Below are 5,529 nucleotides of genomic sequence, written 5' to 3' on the forward strand. Positions count from 1 at the left end.
TAAGTTTTGATAGTCACAAAGAAATAATCATCTTATTTATTCATGACAACTAGTAGATATTATTGTCTAGCTTAGGGGCATAATGAGAAGATATGGGTGCAATAAAGGAAATTTCATAATTTTTGTTTCATTTATGCCTCTTCATTTTGATTTTGTTCAAGGGATGCCTGTCAATGCTAATAGAAAACAAAAATGCATTTTCTAAGAGTTTATAATTGTTAAAAAAACATAATGTTTTATAGGAAAATGTAGCTGAAGAACTATTAGCTAAGAAGAAAGAACGTGGTGTTGAATTTCCCTCATTAGGTTTGATGTAGATTCATGACAATGATCTCATATTTTACTGGCCTTCCATATTAAAATATTAGGCATCCTACACAACTTTTGTATGCTTTGTGTTTTCAATTTCTTTATTAAAACATTCATGGATAAGAGAAAAGGTATGTATCATTTCCCTCATTAGGTCCAACATAGACACCATGACAATGATCTCATATTTCAGTGGCCTGGCATATAAAATATTGGGCACCCTATGCAACTTTTGTACACTTTGTGTATTCAATTTATTTATTAAAATATTCATGAAAAGGGAAAAAGACATGTCTCATTTCCCTCATTAGGTCTGACATAAATGCCATCACAATGATCTCATATTTTATTGGCCTTATATTTTCCTCTATGCAAAATTGGTCAACGTTGTACCAAATAGAAGATAAAAATTTATAGGTACAATTACTCAATCTTGTACTACACTAGATAAGATATTCTCTATTATGCATAATGTTCATCTTTTTCATTTCTTATAATGGTCAAAAAGACCCTTAACCCTAACTATATTTCTTCATAGTTTGATTCATATTTTGGAACCAAATTGTAACACCAGTAATCTTTGACTTGTTTGATTCATGTGATCATGTCATATAGATATGTTTCATCATTCAAATTTTTCCCTTTAATTCATGTAATAAGATATGATATATCTATTATATGTGTTCATCTTTTCTTATAATCAACTATTGATGACACATTTTGGTAGTAAATACTTATTTCAAACAACATTGAAGTTGTTAGTTTTGAATGTAATTTCTATGTTCAATATGAAACAATGTGAGATGACGTGATGTATCCATAATTAGTCATGTTGGTAGTCAATATTTTAAATTGAAATGATCTTTGATTTCTTGATTTACTTGATCATGTAATTTGGATATATCTCATACGTTAAAGACTTGTTCTTCAATTCATATGAAATGTTGTAATATATCCATTGTATTTGTTCCCTCCCTTTAATGGTCTCTCTTTTAGAGAAAGATGACACATGTTAGTGGTCATTGTTTTCAATGAAGTTGTGATGCAGATAACCTTTAATTTCTACTTTCTTTGACAACTTGTGAAATGGATGTGTTTCATCTTTTTCTTCTATTGACATGACATGGCATGATGTCATATATCTATTGTATTTGTTCTCCCTTTGTTTATAATCAGCTCTTGTGAAAGAAACAATTCATTAAAGAAAATTAGGGATGGAGGACAAGGCAATGGTAGGGGCAAGCACAAACTTTGTGGTTGTTCATGGAGGATGTCATGGAGCTTGGTGTTGGTATAAACTTCTTCGTCCCTCTAAGAAAGTCAGGCCATGATGGCACTGCAATAGATGTTTCCTCCTGTGGAAACCACCCAATGGATGCCCATCAAATTCAAACATGGCCTAACATAATTTAACCACTTAATTAAGTTGTTTGACTCTCTTCCTCCCCATCAAAAAGTATGATATCTACACCGCTTCTTCTTTTTCCTTCTTAATAAATGATTTGATTTATTTTTTTGGGTACACATAATATTGGTGGGTTATAGTGTTGGAGGCATGACTTTGATCTAAATAATGGAAAAATTTCAAAAGAAGATCAGAGTCGCTATATTTGTGACAATATTTATGCCTCTTAGTGAATTGTTGAAGAAAATTAATGTTTTACAAGAAAATTCACCTCAAGAACTATTAGCTCAAAAGTAAGAACATAGTGTTGAAACATTATAGAAAGTGCTTGACATGAGAGATCCACAAGTGAGTGTGTTCAAACTTGAAAACTTGAATGCTGAAATGAAAGCTAAAAATGATTATTTTTCTTGGTCTAAATTATTTTTGTGTAGGATCTTGAGCTAAGTCACTTAGCACAGGTTGAGGAAATTTTATTTTATTATTATTTAAATTCTGCAATATGTATGCAACTAGATCAATTTTGTGTTGTGCTAAGACATAATAAGCACCTCCAAAAAGATCTCTCTATCTATTAAATTAAATTAAATTAAGTTTTAAATCATATTTCTGAAATCCCCTAAAATTAATAAAAAATATAAAAGAAAAATGATATTCAAATTTCCTTCTAAAATTCAAAATTTTTATGCATTTGTAAAAAAATTAATCCGACATCAATTTACATAAGCTTATCCATTCCATTTTCTTCATAACTTAAGCAGAAAGAAGGGAAATGATGGAGTTCTAGCATTGATATGTTGAATGAGTTGGAAGCAAGAATTAAATCATGGGGAGAGACAAAATTTATAATGTGACAGAATGGGCTCCCAGTATCATTGAAGATTGATCCTACTTTCTCAAGGCAAATGTTGTACCAAAATAGCCCAACTCAAGTCATTAAAGAAGAAAGTAACATTCCAAAAAAAGTTAGGGAGTTTGAATATTCACTCATTCCTTGGTTTACACTTGTGTTCATTGACCTTTTTTTATTATGTTACATCAATGATATAGCACAAAGTTGTTTAAAAGATTATCATTTTCTAATTTATGTTCTACTTGATAAAGAGGACAATGACAAGCCTTCAAAAGTTGAAAATGAAACTCACAATTTACAATATACTATATAGATGTTTGCTAAAACCTTGTATTATTTTTTGAGCCTGATTAACCTATTCAAGTAATTTGTAGACATTAATAGAATATCCTCCAATCTTCCTTCCTTATCGCAATATGAATATAAAGTATAGAACATGGGTAGTGCATTACCAGAATCAATACAAAGGCACACATAGACTCAAGCATCAACAATATGTATTAAGGAAAACTGGAACTTAGTGGATGAATGGAATAAAGTGAAATTTAAAATCTATGTAAGGAGATCATAGTCCTCAAGGATTCTATTACTGTCTAATTGATCTATATTCCTTCCCCCTATTTATATTACTATTGCCACATGAAAATGTTTAAAAGTGACATGCCATATCTGGTATATATTTTCTAATTTTGTTTTAATTGTAAATCTATATTATGCTTTTTTTGTATGTTTTAAAAAGAAATTTCAAGGATGTTGATTCCTTCTTATAAAAATTAACAAGATTTCTATAAACATTGATATACATTTTTTCCCCATAGTCCTCCACTATAGTAATTGTGACACACTTGTGAAATTCTAGTGTGTCATGAACAAACTACTATAGCTCATGATAGAGACATTGTAATGCTAAGTATGGACTTTGGCATTTTAATAGCACAAATACAAGTAAATTGATTCGATGTTGGGGTTTAGCTGCTCAATTGAGACCATGGGTGAATTTGTAGCTGTAAAGTACATAATAGGGGTAGACCATTACAAAAATTAATACAAAGGCACGTAAAGACTCAAGCATCGACAATATGTGTTAAGGAAAACCCCATAGTGTTTAGTGATTAAGACTCCAAGGATATGACTATCACATTTGTGCATTAAAAAAAGAAAAAAAATTATTTGAAGTATTGATGAGAAGATTTAGAAACAAAACCTACATGAAAATAGATCAATGCAAAATACTCTTACCTCAAATGACTCCCACTCATGTAGACAACATCCAACCTCCTCTGGCCAAATAAGAAAGTGATGGCACTTTTTTTCTTTTTTCTTATTATGAACTCGATTTGGTCAAAGTTTTGACCAAACTGGGAAAACTGAATTTGGTCAAAATTTTAACCAACTCAGGCATAAAAACAAAAAAATATATATTCAAAAAGAAAATTAAGGGCTTGGTCAAAATAAAAGGTTAAAAATTGACCTAAAATGTATTATTGATATAAAATGGAAAATTATACCAATAGAAAAGAGAGATATTATTGCTATTAGTTTAGTTTGAGATCATATTCATAAAAAAGCCTCATTGGGCACCAAGTTCAAGAAACAAAACCTAAATGAAAATAGATTGATGCAAAAAGCTCTTACCTCAAATGACTGTCATGCACATAGACTGTATCCAACCTCCTCAGGCCAAATAAGAATGTGGTGGCACTTTTTTTAAAATTATGAACTTGATTTGGTTGAAATTTTGACCAAATTGGGAAAACCTAATTTGGTCAATATTTTGACCACCTCAGGCATAAAATAAAATAAAAATAAAAATTAACAAACGAATTAAGGGTTTGGTCAAAATAAAATGTCAAAAATTGTCCTATAATGTATTAGTGATATAAAATGGAAAATTATACCAACAACAAGGAGACATATTACTGCTATTAGTCTAGCTTTTGGTCATATTCATAAAAATTCCCCATAGGGCACCAAGTTCAGTGGGATCCAAAACATAAAAAAAAAAACAAAAAAAGAATCAGGGCCAGTTTCTGTATTTCTCTCCTCGTTCCTCATTCTTCTTTTCCTCAGGCTCCTCCCTGTTTAATTCCACCCCCTCATCTTTGATGGGTTTATCAAGGAGCATCTTCAACCAATCCTCTACTAGGAAACCATAAATGGAGTGGCTAGTTTCACTCTCCTTTCCTATATCCTCCTTGTCCTTTTTAGTTCTTGCCAAGGCAAGAATACTTATGCATTCATGTCAATGCAAATATGACATTAAAAATAACCAATCATATCAAACAATTTAAAAGATTATATGAGATTTCAAATGTTTCTATCTTTTTTTAATTTTTTATTAGTTTATAGATCACATTTTTTATCCATTCTATTTGTCAGTACTATTTTTAGTTGGGGAGAAAATTAATTTTGTTCAACAAAAAATACAAATATTTTCTAACAACTTCATTTTGCATTAATGAATGTATTAATTACAATTTTGTCTTTTCCACATTTGTGACAAGTTGATAATAATTTATTTTTTCAATCATTTTATCTTCCACCTCACACAACATGTCTAAAACAATATTAATTATCACAATCTATGAAATATTTTTAATTTCTTTTTTAAATATATTTATTCTTAGTTTTACATTGATGTTTATTTTTTACTATTTGATATAACTTGTTTCTAAAACTTCATGTAATGCATAAGTTCAAATTATGTGTGTGTGTGTGTGTGTGTGTGTGTGTGTGTGTGTGTGTGTGTGTGTGTGTGTGTGTGTACGTGCGCGCGTGTCTTTCTTAATATAATTTCAATATGTTATATCTTTGTACTGAAATTTCTTATTTTTTAAAATTGTGTTTTTTTAATAAAAGTGGCTAAATTATTACTATTATTTTACTTTTATAAAAATAAATTAAACAATATTATTTTTTTAATTATATTTTATAACAGTGTTTGTAATATGTATAATTGATA

The 5,529-nt window shown here is 29.6% G+C and overlaps 1 pseudogene; it reads left to right on the plus strand.

Moving 5' to 3' along the window:
* Positions 1-1,523: 1,523 nt before the first annotated feature.
* Positions 1,524-2,880, plus strand: LOC149540147 (methylesterase 1-like; annotated as a pseudogene).
* Positions 2,881-5,529: the final 2,649 nt, after the last annotated feature.

Source organism: Cupressus sempervirens, chromosome 9, assembly GCF_028749045.1.
Source record: "Cupressus sempervirens isolate cs-2001-9-10 chromosome 9, ASM2874904v1, whole genome shotgun sequence".
Taxonomy (NCBI): Eukaryota; Viridiplantae; Streptophyta; class Pinopsida; order Cupressales; family Cupressaceae; genus Cupressus; species Cupressus sempervirens.